The sequence below is a fragment of the Bombus vancouverensis genome, chromosome 7 (assembly GCF_051014615.1).
Source record: "Bombus vancouverensis nearcticus chromosome 7, iyBomVanc1_principal, whole genome shotgun sequence".
Lineage (NCBI taxonomy): Eukaryota > Metazoa > Arthropoda > Insecta > Hymenoptera > Apidae > Bombus > Bombus vancouverensis.
The window spans coordinates 3,077,766-3,097,868 of record NC_134917.1 but is presented as its reverse complement, the minus strand read 5'-3'; the positions used below and the strand labels follow the sequence as shown (position 1 = coordinate 3,097,868).

The following is a 20,103-nucleotide window of genomic DNA, read 5'->3' as shown; positions in this document are numbered from 1 at the left end:
GCGGTAGTTCTAGTGTTAAGCATCGAAAAATATCCAAGAAATGCGAGTATCTAACAAGCTCACCATCGCTGACCCTAGAAGATTCGTTAATTTTGTCGCGAATCAGCGCCGTTTCCATCCAAATTTTATCAGCGATCGAGCGCCTTCTGTTCCTCTGCTGATGCTGTTCTGATGGAGCAGCTCTGTGGCGTGGAAAGAAGCACAGCCTTTAAGCAGTAATTCGGCGGTGCAGAATGCAAAAGTCGAGTCACGGCGGAGGAAGACGGTTGCGGAGGAAACGCGATAAAAGAAGGGGACTGACGATCGGGTGAAAAAGGAAGAGGAAAAAGGCGGTCTCGGCGGTGGTGTGCTTGTTTGCTACGAAGATCCTGAGAGCGCGCGAAAAGAGGGACGGAGACGGTGCGGAACCAAGAACGATAAAGATGGCGTAGAATCGCCAGAGAAGCAGAAAGAGAGGACCAGAGATAGGATGAAGAGGAGACGATTCTTTTGAGCCCCGGCCAAGTTTTGTGGCCTGTTGGCCGGCTCGTGGAATCCAGTCGCAGGCGATTTCTCGTCTCTGCGCCTTTTAACCGTACTACGTGTCACGTTCGTGTGTGCACGCGTGCAGGCATATGTCTGCAACAGTGCAACCGAGAGGAAGCGTAGCGTGCGTGTATACAAGACGAAGAGGCCACAGCTCGTACCACGTTGTGTGTATTTGAAAGAGCGCGAGTGAGTAAGAGAGAGAGAGAGAGAAAAAGAGAAAAAGAGAGCGCACACGAGAAGGAGACGAAGGAATGAGAGATCGGTGACAGAAAGAGAGGCAAAAGCGAGGAGAGCGACAGACTAGCGAGGATGCAAGGTGCTGGCAGACGAAGAGAGACGACGGAGGAGGGAACGAGAAACCGTACACGTTTATTACACGCTGTCCCTTGGATCGCGCTACAGCCGCTGGCAAGACGTTCCATTAACGTCGCTCGGTACCTACGCAATTATTATACTTCCTTGTACAGCGCGTTTAATCGCGTGCGCCACGGTTTTCTTAATCCACTGGCCGATGCGAGTGGGTGCTTCGCAGCTACATCGATATTCTCGTTACAGTTGCGCTAGTGATCGTCGTCGTCGTCGTCGTCGTCGTCGTCGTCGTCGTCGTCGTTGTTTTCCTTGTGAGCCTTTTAATGGAAAGAAACGAAGAAAATGTTGAAGATAACGTTTCAGTGATTAGTCAACGACGAGCCACGGTGGTTAGCTGTTGTGTGTTCCTTCGACTCTCCGTTTCTTCCTCTGTGTTTCTCTCTTTATAGTTGGACGATGTGTAACATGCAGAGTGTCGTTCCACGAGTACCGTCGCGACGCGTGTACAACGATTGATACGATCCAGGTTGCAGAAGCCGCGCGTCTGCACCCCGCCACGCTGCTCCTCGCCAGTTCCTCTTGGTACGTATTATTACAGACGTGGTGTACGCGATCGCGATACGCTGTTGTACCAGGCAAGTTGCTTTCAGCGAACTGCGTTTCCCTGTGTCGATTTTACGCAGGCTTGGCTTCGATATGGCACAGGCTGGATGACGCTGCAACTGGGAAACGCGTAATGTGTATTCTTTTGTTAATTGATCGGCTATGTCGTTTGCACGGCGGCTGACGCTTTGATATGAAACTCAGTCGCTGTAAGCGTTCTTTCTTAAGCAAGTGGATATCTCGCGATGAGCCAAGTATAAAGTATAATTCGACGAGGCAAAGATACGCGGTTGAAAGATTTATCGCTTTGATTGAGAATAGACTACGTCGCCAATTACAATCTCAAATTCGAATCGAGTTTGGATTCCACGAATAAAACACGTACAGCGTTTGTCTATCAGTTTAGTTAAAAGGTGGATATTTTCGTGATATTTTTAAAGTTGCAAGCGAAAAACGTCTCTATAGATACCATTGTTCTGTTAAAACATTGAAACAAGGATTATAGCCGCGAGTTGCATGAATTTGATATCGATACTTCGTAAAATCCATGTATTAGGTGGTCCGAGAAGTTTCTTTCGTTTTGCGAGGAAATGATGGGCGCACATTATTTTATCGAATTACGTACTATCAAAATAAAGATCGCGACGTTCGACAGATCGGGTTTCGCGTTTGCATAAAGATACGTCGTTGCAAAAGACGCGACTGTAAAAGAAAGACACTTTTCGGCCAACCTAATAACTCTGGCGTTTAAAAAACGAAAGAAACAGAATCCGATAACGTACATTGATGGGAAAAATCGCGAATGGAACGTTCCGTTGACGCAATGTCAGCCTTCAGCGTGTTGAAGAGCTTCGTTCGAGACGAACACGTATATTTTATATATTTGCAATAATTTAGAAGCGTTGAAAAATTGATAAAATCGCATAATTTGTGCATGGCAGTGCACAGATGCACACGGTACGCACACGGACACGCGTTTCTAACTGCAATGTCTTACTTAATTAGAAGTCCGTGGCGTGTAAACGAGACAAAGCCGCGAGTCGACGCATATTTTTGGAGCCGTGGTACGATTCGATCGTGACAGAACGTGGCGCGTCGCGATATGCGAAGCCGCAGAGAGAGAAAGAGAGGGCGGGAGGGAGAGAGAGGAGGTTGGGGTTTACATTTTTAGCGTAGCTTGGCAAAGATCGACCCCGAGGAAGATTCATGCCGGCACACCGTCGAAAACAACTTTTAATACGGCTTCGATCGGCGGAGTGCAATTCGAATTTAAATTGGCGCAGTCGAGTAGCGCGCGCCTAGCGCCGCTGCTCGTTACGAAACTTCGTTACTGCCGAGTATTTTCAACCCCGAAGATCTCGATGGCTCCGGGGCGAATCCATTAAAGGTAAAAGCTTCTCGTTTACATCTGCCGTTGCTCGCGTTCAGACTTTCTCTTTCTTTCCTTTCCTTTCCTTCGCCGGTCGTCGTCCTGTCTTCTTTTATATCTCTGTTTCACGCAGCACGTTACGATTCCTTCGAAACGTCAGCTGGTTAGCGCGACGCTCCTTCCACGTTATTATCCGGTCAACCGATGTCGTATCTGGATTTTCCGTTTTTTCCAAGATCGCCATTTTCAACGAGATAAAGCGTTGCTTCTGCAGTTTAAGTTGGCAAGAGAATCTGCACACTAAATTCGTGATAAAATTGAAATCAGACCGAGTCTGTGACTCTAAACCAGACGAAGATCAAGAATGGACGCTTTATCTTGGAGAACGTCAAGTTTGACGACTTGTCAGGAATACGTAGAGTTACCTAAGCCAAACCGCAGAGGAATAGACATTCACGATGTGAATTTTTTTTTTTTTTATTTAACACGTTCGTCGCCACGTTGACGCTCTTCTTGTTCGAGTTAATTGAATATACAATATTATATATAGGTTATACAACATAAAAGTATTAAAAACACATTGTATCATACTTTTTATTCATTTAAAATTAATAATTAATTAATATTAATTTTATTAATTTAAAATATTACATCATGCTTTATGGTATTCGTTAAAACATTCCAAACACATTTGAAGTGATTTTGGGCACTTCGGACGATATGTTGTAGTTCTTTTCATGTTTTTTCTCGCTTCTTCACGCGAGTGGTAAAACTTTTTCAAGCCTGTTACTCTGTTCTACAGTTTCGTTATTCACACTGTTTACTGAACATTTTGAGGATAAAAAATCACTGATGTACGTCTCACAAGTATGCTTCCCGACTAAATCAAAGACCCGAGATATCTGCCATGAGATCCCTCGGAATACTCTAGCTGGAAAGTTTATCGCTTTCTCCGTTTCAGAACTAAATATATTTGTCGGAGATGAAAGAACATGGAGATTTCCCGTCTGGAATGTTGGGAAAAACCCCAATACCCTAGACTTTTACTATAGCTACGCTTAAGTAATAAAAATAAAAAATAGTTTCAATGTTTCAATCTGGCTTTATGACGATGGGTTCGGGCTCGAAGTGACATAGCGGGTCACTGGATTTGGGCCCCGCGTCGGATTTGGGCCCCGCAGGGAACAGCCGAAACACCCTGAGCCACGAACGTGTTAATATTTCACATTCACAATTTGTCCAATTTGGACATTTGGTAGAATTTTTCAGCTGTTTGATTATCACGTGGGGGTACCATCTTCGGGTTTGTTAGGTTATATCCTTTATGGATGTGAATGCGTGTATGAATTTATTATACATATCTACTCTTTATTTGATGTGGTTTATCGATTGTTTTACGTCTTCTTTACTTTTCACGTACTAACTCGGATACATGCAAGTTTTTGCTGCGATTGTTAGCTGATTGCGCGAAAGACAGCCATCCTTGTACATAGACAAGGCTGAAAAATCATAGAACAAAATGAAATAGCGATCATGCTGTTAGAAGTATATTCCTAATTTTTCAAACTTGTGAGATTAAACAACTCGTTTCTTGAAAGATCAAGCGTATATCTCAATAACGAAATTAAGATATTCACGGAATGTGTAGTAGAGAGATTGGACTTTTATCGAGTCATTTAAAGATTACGCGTTCGAGAATTCCTATCAATAAAATTAGAATATGCATAAATGTTACACTGTATAAGGCGTGGAAAACATTCAAACGGAACTGAACAACATTGCGTATATCTGCGTTGGCAAGATTTTAGCTGCGTCGCCTGCATTATGTTCTTTTGCCTGAAAACGCGGAGCGATGAAGAGGCTGAAAACCTGTGCTGGTACGTTGAATAACGCACGCTGGCTGGAAATTCATTCAGGAAATCGGGGGACGTATCTCGTAACAATGGGCCGCGAGTGTACGAGGGCGAGAAATCGGCGATCGCGGCAAAAAAAAAAAAAGGAAACAGGCGGAAAGAATGGCGGACAATGCGGAAATGCAAGATGGGGAGTCGAGGCTTAAGTGCAGCTGCAGTTTAGCCGTCGAACGAGCTCCATACTCGCTCTCGTAATCGCGCCAGGACCGTACTTACGGACAGTATGGACAGATTCGAGAGAACGCCGGCCGTGTCTCTACACGGTGACCTTTTCGCGGTGCACCGTAGAAACCGCATCGATGACGCATTAGGTCGAACGACAATCTTACCGTTGACTTGTACTCGTCGTATTCATAGTGAAAAATGTGTAAACCGGGGATTTTCAGCATTTTTCATTTCATGGCACACGCAAACTAAAATTACTGACCCTTAACGCCCCGACTTTTAACACGTTGTTGACCGGTCACGAGTTGACTCGGGTTTTCATGGCCAAACGTTGCCGACCGGCCACGAGTAAACTCGCGATGCGCTTTTTTTCGCATCAGTGTCCTTTTCTCAGTGCGCTATTGGAGATGATACAGTGGAATTGTTGGTCAGCATACCTCGAGCTGTGTCTCTCGTTTATAAGACTCGTCAAGTCGCGTCCTTTGTTGTAAAAATAATGTCAACGATGACGGAACGTAGCAATGAAGAATCTTTCAATGAATTACACGCTGATTTTTTATCTGATTGTCCGAGCGATTGTGAATCAAATTGTGGTGACTCGGAGAACGATACTGTATCGGAAGATAGCGAGTCTGATATTAGACCAGCAAAATATCATTAAACCTACGTGTATATTACGATACAATAAGCGCATGAAAGGGGTAGATCGTGCAGATCAGTTTTTGGCGAACAGCAGTATTTTACGAAAAACTTTAAAGTGGTCGAAAAAATGAGCATTTTTTCTGATAAACTGCACCTTGTTCGATGCATATAAAACGTACTGTACCTATCTGCCAAAAAATAAAACGAGATACACAAAATTTCTACTGGAAGTAGCTAGAGAATGGATAACTGTGGATTCCAAAGAACGCAGCATTGCACCTGACGCTTCTCGAATTTCTAAAACAGCTTCTCATAATGATGCACCCTTCAGGCTTTCCGGACGACTGAGAAACCACGTCTTAGAAAAAATAGTCACTGGCAGAAAAACAGATCCGACTAGAGCGTGTAGAGTATACTCTTCGAAAGAAAAACGCAGCGAAACTGGATATATTTGCAAAAGCTGTTGCGTGCCATTACACGTAGGTGATTGTTACACCGTTTATCAGAGGAAAAAGAAATATTAAACGTTGAATAATAAATAAAATTTATTAAAGTTTATTTATATTGCTTTACTTGCACATGCAATTACGAAATAATAGCCGGTGACATGAGATAAATTCTCAGTAAAATCAACAATGTGTTAATTGTGAATATCGACCGGCAACTCCAACTTATTCTCATCGTACTTCGACTTGCAAGTTTTTAAGTGGCAGATTTTAAATGCTACAATGACGTGTAAATAATAATATCAAAGTCATTCGGAACAATCTTTACTCATCTCAGAAATAATATAATTTTGATTACAATATTTATATTAATTATAATTGAGTAATGTGTGGAATTTTTTAAAATACTGAGTTTGCGTTCACAGGTCTCACATTATTTTTATTTCTAAACAATTATCGATAACGACCCAAAAATTCATTTGGAGGGCCAATTTTCTACAGCACATCGAAAGATACGTTACATGGATGTTGCTCAAGACGGTTATCGTTGCTTTTATTTGATAATCTAAGAGTGAATAAATAGTTAGATATTATAAGTTTCAATAATTCTTTTGTCTTTTCACCGGGTGAAAATTGTGGGCGTTGAGAGAGTGGCCCATAGGAGAAACGACTTTAATCCTAAGACTTGTAAAACTAATACAAAAATCACAATACACCTGGTTGCTCTCTGCTATAATACATTTCACACACTTTGCTCGGCCGCCTTCCTCGCCCATGCTTCTCATTTGCACTTACAGATGTACCTTTCATTCTTAATTACCAGTATTTCTCGGTCGTACATTCACTCGCGAGTCACATTTACGATAAAAGCAACCGCACAGGTCTAAAACACACAGATGTCGAAAGTGTAGGTAGCGACTCACTGGATTATATTTTCATCGGAAGGGTTTTACTCGTCGAGAATCGTCGGATGAACAGTTCGAATTCAGCTGAAGATTGCGCGACGATTGTTATTTCTGTCTAGTTTCTCACAGTTCACAGAGCTATGATATCAAATATCTAGGATCTCGTGTATCAAATTAACTTTGAATTACTCGTCGATCGATCCTCCGCAGTAATTACGCTTCGTGCAATCTTCTTCTAATTCAAAAAATTACCGACAGATTTTCGAAAGTGGGTTTTGGCTCGCAAAAGTTTCGGAATTCTAGCCTAAAATTTGTCTTTTCATCGCTCGGGACAAGACAAACTTCATTTTCTGATCTTCTCTTCGCGAAATAATTCTCGATTTTAGCAACAGATCACGCGATTAGCGTTTAATCGGTGCAATCGATCGGTTTAGTTCCTGAATTGCCGATTGATTTTTGAAATTTGTGAAATCTGGAGATTCTTGAAGTGCCAGGAATTAAAGAGGTACAGTTTCTAGAAGCACAGGAGATCAGTTTTTGGAATAGAAAAAGCATATTACCAGTAATTCAACACACAACAATTGTGTGCAATTTAAGATTCAGAATCTATTGGGCTGGCAACTAAGTGATTGCTGATTTTCTCAATACCATCTATACTTAGCTGCTAAACATCAAAGTCCTGTTCAAGATATCAGATATCCTAAAACTCGTGTACACGGAATTTATAAAAATATCCTTTCCAAATATCTGTACATTCTGCCAAATAGTGTAACCAACAAGCTGAAGCTCACTAAAAACTAGAATAATATTCCTAAAAATCAATGGTAGACTCGGTATCGTTGCACGCATCGAAACTCGGCTCTCGCCTAGATAATAGCCGGCAATAGTATCGCGTGTAACGTTGATCACGGTGATGCAACAACAACGGCGTAACGGCGATCGTTTCGACTATGGTAAAGAACCTTTAACGACGATTGCGAAACACGTCTGGCGAGCAAAGTAATCGCGATGTATCGTGGTCGAACGCTTCTCTGAACGATTCTTTAAACGACGCATGATTTGTCGTCGAAAGAAATAGAGTTTCCGCGAATCGCAGCTCAGATATACGGGCTAATCCAAAGCGTTAGGCTTCTTTCACACGGCACTACGAGTAATAGCGATACGCGTATGGTGGACATCGATTATTTATTATCGTTTGTGGAAACGTTCAGGCGACAATTCTTATGATATACGGCAACGTACTACTGATTTTCAGTATCAGATTGATTAACAGCCGGCGATTTTCTTTTCATCTATGCGGCTTCCTTTCAATCCATACAAACTATAGAAACAAATGCTGGTATTCGTACGTGTTGCAATTTCACCGATAATATGCACACGCAAACACAATATCTTTACGTAAGTGCGTAAGTACAAAAGCCTCTCTCTCGGCGACCTCCGCTTTTACTGCGCTGTTTGCTGATCAGAGAGACGAAAAAATACAGCAACCACGTCAGTTCGAAGATCAACCGATTCGCCCACGCATCAAAACTGTCTTACAGTTTTAATAAACAGTTTCACAAATAATTCCATCCACAGTTTTGTTTCGCATTTAGCTCTCTTTTTGCCGATCAAACACTAATTACGAAGACTTCCATTTTAATAAAAATTGTGTATTCTTTATACATTGCGTTGGCAACTAAGTGACTGCGGATTTTGTCATTAGGTGGTATTGACAAAAGCCGCAATCACTTAGTTGCCGATAGATGATGCGAGATTCGTTCGTTTGTTCGAGGTTTGCACGAGTTTGATCGATAGTTCGGTTATTTGTCGTAGTGTGCAAAAGTTATTAATTCATTCAGTGTCAATGTCACATTTGTGGTATATTTTTAATATTTCATTTTAAGCTACACCCACATAGACGACCCAGATAGATGGAATAAGTTCGACACTGCTCTGCTGCTGTCTGCGGCGGAATGTCCATGAGGATTTCTCCACGTACAAAAAAAAAAAGATAGATAGAATAAAGAAATCGAACAACATAGTTCAGTAGTTGTAACATCGCTTAATTTAGTCGATTCTCTCTCGTGTCAGTCATTTCTCAGCTGTGAAATAAACGATCCACATTTAGCTATTCTTTTATGAGCACCTACCTATCTTATTATCGGCCTCGTTTTCCATATATACAGGGTGGTTGGTACAAGCGGAAAGGGGGTGATTCTACGCGAAAAAAGAAGTCGAAAACATAGAATAAAAATTTTTCGTTTGACGCTTTGTTTTCGAGAAAATCGACTTTGAATTTTCGCTCGGTACGCGTCCACTTTATCGCGTCTCGTTATAACGGATCTCACTGTAGATCGTTGTCTCGATGGAAAAATTAAAAAAAAAATTTTTTATTCTATATTTTCTATATTTTCTATTCTATATTATACCATTGAGACAGCGATCTACAGTGAGATCCGTTATAACGAGACGTGAAGTTGACGCGTGCCGAGCGAAAATTCAAAGTCGATTTTCTCGAAAACAAAGCCTCGAACGAAAAATTTTTATTCTACATTTTCGACTTCTTTTTTCGCGTAGAATCACCCCCTTTCCGCTTGTACCAGCAGTTACCAACCACCCTGTATATCGCGATACACGTATTGTCATGTGAAAGAGGCCCTACGCGTCGCCATCGCGTTGCTCGTAGTTTCCGTAGCGCTGACGATGGCGCGTTGGCGAACAGAAGGAAACTTGCGCCACATACGGGAAAGCTCCGTTTCTTGGTGGCGTGCCTGCTTGCCCGTCTACCATGTAATCTTTCGAATATCTGCATTTTGCACTGTTAGGAAAGTTACAACGGTAATCGCATAGCCGCAGTTTTGCCCGCTCGCATGCACACGGTATTTACAGGGAACTCTTGCACAAGTAAAACGCCGCTCGCCTCTCTCTCTCTCTCTCTCTCTCTCTCTCTCTCTCTTCCTCCATCTTTTAATCGACCTCTACTTTTCGCGCGACAGTTTCCCAGTTTCGATTAATAAATTGTCTATTTCTTTTTTTTTTTTTTTACTTCTGATTACACATAGAAAGGAGAGGATATTGTAAATAGGTTTGAAAAGAGAATAGAAAGTTTTTGGTGTGTTTTGAGGTATGTTGGAACAAAGAGAGACAATATTTCTAAGGAGATTCGAACTTGGATCACACGAGCTTCAACTGTTATATCCGCTTTCTCGTGTTTTCCTGATTGCATAATTTTGAACGGCGTTTACGCAACTGTTTAGTATTATTCCATATGTAAATACGTAGAATAATTTTAATATTATTTTAATTATTGTTTAATTAATTATTTTAATAATTATTTTAAACAATAATTTTAATATCAGTTAAATAAGATCGGTGGATTTTGTCGCTAGTTTCTATCGATTCGTCAATAGTTTCTTTATTGATCGGTTTGAAAAGTGGAATATCTTTCACGTTCGTGCCAGTGAAATTGAAAATTTCGTGAAAAATAAATTTGGTCGATTTTATTCCCGAGAAACTTTACTATGTACATATGTTCGTAAATTGTTGAGTATACGATAGCATTTAGTTGACTATACGAATTGCAACTGTTTTGTACGTAAGCATTCGACACACATTGAAATAAGAAAGGACACATCGACATACAGACTTCACTTCCGTTATCTCTTCTCTATTAATAATCGGATTAATCTTATCTGGTGATTCCATAGACATCGATTAATGCTTCGTGGAAGCAACAGACGCGATCAGTACAGGATCGCCGCGAAGAAACAAAGGAGAATCTACTGTCTTTGTGCCTATCTAACTGTCAATCGGAAACCTGTGCCACTTGTAATAATACGCTTAGGTGAGCCTTTGAAAACGATCTCCTACTTTCCAATATCTGATAACTTTCTCGTCCTGAACTTGTTACCATTAATTTCAAAACACGTTGTACGTATTGTCAAGACAATGTTCGTCAAGTGCATATCGCAAATAGATTTGCAGCATGACTGAAGAGGTTCGAATGTCTGGTGAAAACTTCGAAGAAGAGTAGGATGGAGAGATACTTTTAAGTAGAATCGAGTCTTATACTGTTCAGCGGCGTTTACACTTTGAGAAACGGTGTCAAACCTTGATGAAATAAATTCTAAACTTCGACGATCATTTTGCACTTCAAGTATCGTCAGAATTTTTGTTCGATCGCGAAACGTAGGTTGCTATAGCTGTGATTTGCTCCTCGTAGCGTCACGTCGTCAAACAATTTTCCACATTTACGTTTCTTAATTACAAAGATCTTGGCAAAAGTTTATAACGGATAATTTCGTTCGATGAGAAATGGCGAAAACACGTGCACAAAATATACACAGAACTCACTGCATAGTTGAAAATCTTGTACCATACGAGTGCTTGATAAATACAGGAAATGAAACATAATCTCTTGTAAGCGATAACCGAATCTCATAAATCGAAATTTTTATATTGAAATTCATCATCATCGACTCATCCGATACAAACTGCACTCGATTTTACCCATTATTACGCACGATTTCGTTATTGAATCGCCACATTTCTGTGTCGAGTTTCTAAAGATCGGACGTTAAACGATCGACCGTCGTGGATTAATCGGTGAACTCTGGTCGATGGAGGAACGCGGAGGACCGCGGCATTTGTATGCAAATCCGGTGTTTCCATTATCGTTCGCTGTCAACGATTAGAGAGAGGCGTGCAATGCAACGGCGAGAAAGTGAGTCGAAGCGTGCTGTGCAAACGCTCCAGTCATCGAGAGAACGCGCGTTTTTAGCCGCCGCGTCGTCGCCGACCTCGTGGTCGTCGTTATGCCGCGACCATAGATTTAGATTCGATGCAATAAGACACAATACTTTTGATTTACCCCTAGACCTTTTCGAACTTCTATTTCAGCGTTTAAAATCAGCGATAGATCTTCCAGTCTAACTTCCCTTACAATTTAATTTTATCTCCTTTATGATTTATTCTTTATTTTTGCTCCTTGCTATCTAATTTTATAACAACATTCTTATTCTTTATTTTTACTCCTTGCTATCTAATTTCGTAACAACATTCGTATCTTCTGTATATACAGTGGCTGCAAAAGGTATTGGCACGTATCTTTATTTTCTTATCAGGTTTTACATCTCATTTTTATAGCATTGGATCGTGGTAGTGTCGTGAAAGTGTTGCTAAAATGAAATTCAATATACCTGAACCTAATCAATTAGTATGTAAACACTGTAATACCTTTTGTGTTGAAAAGAAAAATATTTTTATGCTCGTCGCACCGTACTGTCCGCAGTTTCAAACTCTTGTTTTCTCATATTTCTGTCAATTCTCTTGTCCCAAACATGTTCATTTCGCTCTTGATTGATTTTACGACCTCGGCATATCCGGATTATATTACAAAGGAAGAAACGTCTGGAGTCAAGAAGTCTCGAATCTCGAGCCCATTATCTCCTCCAGTATGTCTCAAATTACCGTTTCGGTTCTCGGGACATGTAAACTTTACCACCTGACCGATTTTATCACCTCGTCGCATATATCTTTTTCACCGAAGCTGCCTCAAAGCACATGTTCCCGATAAGTCTACATATGTATTTGCAAATTGTTTACGGAATGTTGGATGGTCACGACTTTACTTTCATTCCACGATCAGTATACAAACTTCTTGTCAGATAACGTATTTACCAGCTTTTAAAAACGTCCACTTTATATTCTTTTTATATTTCAGCGTCTTATCGTCTAATCTGGATATCTTTAAAATATCGATGCAAGACTGACTTGTGCACAAAAGATTTACAGATGTACACAGGTGTAGAGAATGATAATTATTATTAATATACTATATTACAAGTATGTATATTATACACAGGGTGGTTCTACGCGAAAAAAGAAGCCGAAAATATAGAATAAAAATTTTTCGTTCGAGGCTTTGTTTTCGAGAAAATCGACGGTGAGATCCGTTATAACGAGACGCGATCAAGTGGACGCGTACCGAGCGAAAATTCAAAGTCGATTTTCTCGAAAACAAAGCCTCGAACGAAAAATTGTTATTCTATATTTTCGACTTCTTTTTTCGCCTAGAATCACCCCCTTTCCGCTTGTACCGCCAGTTACCAACCACTCTGTATACTATGCTATATACTTTAATAAATAAATATCTTTACAATAGTTGGAAATATTTGCCAAAGGACAGCAAACCCATTTTCAACATATAAACGTGCTGATTTTCGAAATAGGATGTCTGAAAGGTACCTTTGATATTATCTCTAGTTGTTTCTCTACAACGGCCACAAAGTCGTGAAATATTTCCGTGAAAGTATAGTTGCCGAACTGTTTGCAAATGGTTCGCGAATTCCAGTGTGGATGCGGCATTACGTTAGAGCAACGTGCCACGAACGAACGAACGTTACACTAAAAATCTCTGCTCGATACGGTCACGTTACGTGTGCATTCGGAGCTGTCGTTTTTCTGCCTAACGACGTTTTCCCGGCGCTCGTTTCGCAACAATGTATCCGTGTAACTCGCCGCTGCTTTTCTTCACGCCTCGAGATTATTCCAGCTAATCGCAATACTCGTGATAACGAGCAATGCGACCTGTTGACGTCACTCTCGTTCGCTGACATCAGCTGTGCGCTTGTGAACAGTACGTGACGTACTGTCAGTCGATTAAATCGCGTAACGATTGCGAATATATGTGGCATAAGCCTGGATTCTCACTTTTTGCTAACTACATAATTTTTTAGCGTTATCTAATAGATAAGGCAATTATTCGTTACACGTAATTATCTAAATTTAGACTTTGAATAAGACAGGAAAATTGTTAGCGGTAGAATCTAAGGGGAAAGCTTCTATCAGTTCGACAAATCCTCATTTTATGATAATTTCTTAATTGTTTAACTTGAAAAAATTCGAATCCCTTGGAGTATGATTCGAAGCTTATAGCTCTTGGAAATCTTGATAGGTTCGAAACTCTGAAGAGTTTAGGTACGTTTTGAAAACTCGATGAGTACGCGATATTTTGATTACCTTTGCCCAAGCAGTATCATCGATATGAAATATTAACACTGGTATGCACCTAATCGATCTTATTATACGATAGAACCTCGTTTATCTGCATCTCGTTTATACGAATAATATCACGTGTATTAAAATATGCATTCACTTGCGTTGTAATTTACGCGAAAGAAAGTGTATGTATAAAAGAACGGTTGAAATCCTGACAGCTGGATTATGTTAGTGAATTAACACTAGAAATCGATAGTTCACACGAAGCTATTTCTACCAAAACCAGTGAAGACGACTGGTCGTGAAAAAATACGTAATAATAGAATATCTTTATATTTATTGATTTATTACTTTCTTACAGAAGCAATTCCACGTTATGTAGTACATTTTTCGTATTATTAATCCTTAAACGAGGGTTGACACGTTCATAAAATTGTAGAACCAGTCGTTTCGACTGCCGTAGTGTTTCTAGCGTTAGCATCTAGAATTTTCCTAACAACTGACATCATCGTACTGTATGACACGCGGTAGAAATTTAAAAAACGTGTGGCAAGCTGTAGAAAACGAGGAAAATGGTTAACTGGGGTTCGATAAACAGATTGCGGGACCCTTTTTCACTTTGACAAGTGCCAGTCGTTCTAAGTAGCCTTGATAGAAAATTATTTTCAGTTTGAATACGTAAAAAACAAAATAAAATTTATGATATTATTCTTTTAGTTACCGTTGCGAAAGTCATTGCATCATTGCAGGGGTAAAATATAACACGAAGTAGGAATTTCAAAATAAAATTGTAAAACCGTTAACAAGAAGTTATTTCTATCAAAAAGCAGTTAAAATGACTGGTCTTTAAAAAATATGTAATAATAGAATATTTTTATATTTATTGATTTATTACTTTCTTACGCAAGGAGTTCCATGTTATGTAGTACATTTTTGGTATTATTAATCCATCTGGGACCATAATCCTTAAACGAGGGTTGACACATTTGTAAAATTGTAGAACTGGTCTAACTAATCTAACTAGCATCTAGTAATCTAGCGATCGACTCGGAATTTTCCTCATAACTAATATCATCATATCGAATGACATACGGTAAAAATTTGAAAAACGTGTGGCAAGTTGTAGAAAACGAAGAAAATGGTTAACTGGGGTTCGATAAACAGATTGCAGAACCCTTTTACACTTTGACAAGTGCCAGTCGTTCTAAGTAGCCTTGATACAAAATTATTTTCTGTTTGAATACGTAAAAAACAAAATAAAATTTATTATATTATTCTTTTAGTTATCATTGCGAAAGTCATGGCATCATTGCGGGGAAAAGTATAACACGAAGTAGGAATTTTAGAATAAAATTGTAAAGCCAGTCAATTTGACTTGTCTGGTAGTTTTATTGTTAAAGAAAGCTTCTATCAGTTCGTCAAATCCTCATTTTATGATAATTTCTTAATTGTTTAATTTGCTTTCTACAGTATCGCTCTATTGCTCGGTATAGATCGGTTGGCAACTAAGTGATTACGGATTTTGTCATTAAGCGGTATTGATAAAATCCGCAATCACTTAGTTGCCAGCCCAATAGTATCCTCGGTATGATTTTTCGCAAAAAAATCCCTGATATTATCCACCTAATCCTCGTAGCTATTCGAAATATACCGAGCACCGGTAGGTAAATTGCTAATTGGACGATCTATTCGTCGGTGAATTGGCATTGCTTGTTAGTGGTTGTTGCGCTCCTTTCTCTGTGTCTCGCGATCGCGATTCTCGTTGGAAAGTGCTCGTAAGATCGAGATCCTCGATCACGATCGATCCGTCGACCCTGAACTAGAGCAATTAACGACTCGAAACATGATTCGACTTGTAAGGGACATTTTATGGAACAAACTAATTAAATAAATTAATTGAAATATCATTGACCATCGAAATGAATTGTTTTTATTTTTCTGTGCGTTTAATGTCGCATTAATTGTAAGATTATTAACGACATTTTGACAGACTTTCTACATAAAAATCAACGATTCATGGATGGTCTTGATTTTTGAACTGTCTTTAAGGGGTTTTAATTGGCCTTTCTCACGAATTCTGTTATCGTTCAAGATGTTGCAAATAAATAATTCCTTGTTGGATGATAATAAGTTGCACGTTTCGAATGTCCTATTCTAATATCGTGAAATACTTGATCTGTTTTGCAACATTCTCATCTTGAGACCTTCTATCTGATTAAGAGAAATTAACGCCGTGGGTACACACGTTTCAAAATTATGGTGAAACCGAACCGACTAACAGGGCTCGTAAAACGTCGAAGAATCTTAATAACCATTCGTTCGAAAAATAAACATTCGTCTTTACGATCAGCTACAGCCACCGAAGTACGTACACGAGCAAAACGAGAGTCAACTGGTTGGCGTGAAAATGACGTTCACCTGGTCCATTTCGATCACGATCCTTCGTCCATTTTTCGAGCGATTGCAATCGCAACTCGAAGTTACGTTATTTTTACACTTCGTCGTTTTATTATTCTCATTTTAGTCAATTGTCAGCTTATTGTCCTCTCGTTTTGCAACACTTTCGTATCGTTTTTCGAAAAACTTATTTCCTATGACTTTTGGGATAGCTTTCACAAGATACTAAACATTCTATGTGTTATCACGATGCACTTGAAATATTATTTTCAATTAATAGAATAAACGAAAGTATCGTTTTGGTGTTGCGACTTAATAAAGATTGCAACAAATCATAATGTCTTCTCTTTGCTACAATCTCTTCTTGCATTTATAATTTACGTTAACTCAATCTCGACATTCTGAAACTCTTCTCGTCCTTGCCTTTTTTCTTAAAAATATTTCAATTAATAGAATAAACCAAAATATGCGACTTAGTAAAGATTGTAACAAATCAAATTGTTTTTTCTTTGATACAATCTCTTTTTGTATTTATAATTTACGTTAACTCAATCTCGACATTCTGAAACTCTTCTCGTCCTTGCCTTTTTTCTTAAAAATATTTCAATTAATAGAATAAACCAAAATATGCGACTTAGTAAAGATTGTAACAAATCAAATTGTTTTTTCTTCGATACAGTCTCCTTTTGTATTTGTAATTTACGTTAACTCAATCTCGACATTCTGAAGCCCTTTTCACACCTGCTTTTTCTCTTAAAGACTTTTCAATTAGTAGAATAAACCAAAATATGCGACTTAGTAAAGATTGCAACAAATCAAAATGTTTTTTCTTCGATACAGTCTCTTTTTGTATTTGTAATTTACGTTAACTCAATCTCGACATTCTGAAACTCTTCTCGTCCTTGCCTTTTTTCTTAAAAATATTTCAATTAATAGAATAATCCAAAATATCGTTTTGGTGTTATTATTTAATAAAGATTGCAACAAATCAAAATGTTTTCTCTTTGCTACAATCTCTTCTTGTATTCATAATTTACATTAACTCAATCTCGACATTCTGAAGCCCTTTTCACACCTGCGTTTTCTCTTAAAGACTTTTCAATTAGTAGAATAAACCAAAATATGCGACTTAGTAAAGATTGCAACAAATCAAAATGTTTTTTCTTCGATACAGTCTCTTTTTGTATTTGTAATTTACGTTAACTCAATCTCGACATTCTGAAACTCTTCTCGTCCTTGCCTTTTTTCTTAAAAATATTTCAATTAATAGAATAATTCAAAATATCGTTTTGGTGTTATTATTTAATAAAGATTGCAACAAATCAAAATGTTTTCTCTTTGCTACAATCTCTTCTTGTATTCATAATTTACATTAACTCAATCTCGACATTCTGAAGCCCTTTTCACACCTGCTTTTTCTCTTAAAGACTTTTCAATTAGTAGAATAAACAAAAATATGCGACTTAGTAAAGATTGCAACAAATCAAAATGTTTTTTCTTCGATACAGTCTCGTTTTGTATTTGTAATTTACGTTAACTCAATCTCGACATTCTGAAGCCCTTCTCATACTTACCTTTACTCCTAAAAACTTCATACAAACATGGATTTATTTTTACAAGGGTTACTTCCGAGGAGTTAAGCATGTTTACAAGCTCCATAGTTACTATGGCTTCGTCCTAACGATTTACTATGCATGCTCTTCAATGAAATATTCGACGTTGCTTGTATCATATCTCGTTGCTATCTATTAATACGTATTAAGCTTTTTCGTTTAGCCTCTACGCTAATAAGATGTCAAACGACTTTTTTTCTCTTTCTCGATCCTTCTCGCGTGTAACATCATTAATCTTAATAAATAAACACTTAACGATTATATTTAGATGTCGATCGTTACGACCAACTAGTTGGCTTGATTTCGTATTGGCTGTCTGAATCGTGATCGGTTCACACGCTAAGAAACACTTATCACAGTCAGATAATAACGTTATCTTCCGAAAAGAAAATTAAGATATATCGGCATTGATCGCTTGTGTCGATAGTTGCTTTCAATTTAATCCAGAAGAATAGTACGTACTAACTGGAATTCTAACGTTCAATTCTAGACAAAAGTGTTATAGTAGTATAGTGAATTAAATTACATAATAATGACCAAGCAAATGCTAAATAGCAATAAGAAGACTAATGGTACGAATATGCGAATTGCTTGCTGCGATATAATTCGCATCGAATATATCAGCTTCTTGTGCTCTAAAGACTGAAAATGTGATAGTCATTCTTAATGATTTGAATAATTTGGCCTTCTCAATCGCCTAATTTCTCTATTCTTCTATCAGTGTCATAAAACTTATGAAATAAACGCAAACTTGCTAGAGCCAAGTCTACGATAAAATATTCGCAAAACAATCAGGAGCGATTAACCTTGCGAGAATCATCGTGATTCGTGATTTTCTCAGTGTGATCGCGACACTTGAAATTTTCCAAGCATCGAGAGACACGCGTACGATCGTTCTACGCTTGACAGTAGTCAGAGGTGGTCGTCAATGAGTCAGACGTCGTAAACGGAACCTCACGCGGAACTGGCGTGCGCAAAGCGTGCTCAACCGAATTAGGAGCACCATGCTACCAGCCGACTTCTTTTAATCAGACTTTCTAGTCTTAGTTTAGTATTCGTTTCTACCAATCTTCCTCTTTATTCTTCAAAATTTCTGTCTCATCCTGTTCCTGTTCACGGAACAGGCAACTGTACAGGCTGACTGTGGGATCGCGAACTGTTCTGTTACAGCACGCCAGTACTATCGTGTCATGAGAGTTGAAACGCCACAGATTCCTCCAGAATTCTTCAATTTGGAAGTTCTCGAAACTCAAAATGCCTAATTTTCTTCCCTTTCTCGAGGATTCTTTGCTTTCGCGTACGACATTAAACTGGTTTTTCTCGATACGTTCTCGAAACTCAAAATGCCAAATTTTCTTCCCCTTTTTCGAGGATTCTTTACTTTCGTGTCTCAATAAGTTCTCGAGACTCAAAATGCCTAATTTCCTTCCCTTTCTCGAGGATCCTTTGCTTTCGTGTACCACATTAAACTGGTTTTTCTCGATATAAGCGATCGTAATTAAAAGTGTCTTTAGAATCATAAATTTTCGGGACAATCGGATTATATCGCGTAGAAAAAGTAATCGAGAGTCGATTATAATTATTTCGTCGTTCGCAATTATTTTTATGTACGAGAAGAAAGCGAAAGATAGTCACAGCGATAGCACAAAGTCTCGCGTTTCTCGGAATTTCCAGGTTTCGAATGCCGCATCCCTATACTTTAAATTTATGAAATTTATGGAAAGGTAAAATCTCAAGCATATCCTTGCTTCGATTTTCTTCCTGTTCGCGAGAAGAGTCCAGTTGGAAACACAGCGTAGGCAGCGGAGGAAACGTGGGCAAAGCGCGTATGACCAGCTTCGAGAAATGTCGTTGCGATGACTCGGCGTCGCGTCGTCACGGAAAGTCCGACTTAACCTCGATCGCCGCTAGATTCGCGATCCCTCCTCACGCCTGTTGTTCCGTGGAGAGATAAGGAAACTGCTAGCTAGCTAGCGTGCACGAGATTCTCTGTTTCGCCTGGTAGATCGCCAAGTAGACTTTGTGTTTTAGCTCGCAACTTCGCGCGCGAGCATCGTTCTTGGATCGTTGTCGCCTTAGTCGCACCGCCGAGCATTTTTTAGCAAATGGCAATAGCGAGAAGCTACGTACGAAGATATACAAAGAACATATAGAAAATAACGAAAAGTGTTGCTTGGAAATATCTATGCTGCGGCGATATTGTTGTTTTCGGTATCTCTTGGTAGATGTACT

The 20,103-nt window shown here is 39.1% G+C and overlaps 1 protein-coding gene across 19 annotated transcripts in view; it reads left to right on the top strand.

Moving 5' to 3' along the window:
* Positions 1 to 20,103, top strand: part of LOC117164651 (bromodomain adjacent to zinc finger domain protein 2B) — a 236,752-nt gene that overhangs the window by 68,131 nt on the left and 148,518 nt on the right. Inside the window, exon 1 of one of the 19 annotated variants that reach the window (XM_076619752.1) lies at positions 343 to 1,419. The exons of the other annotated variants lie outside the window; for them this stretch is intronic. The gene's annotated coding sequence lies outside the window, so the exon portion shown is untranslated. Of the gene's footprint in view, positions 1 to 342; positions 1,420 to 20,103 lie in introns of those variants that run through there. 19 annotated transcript variants of the gene reach the window in all.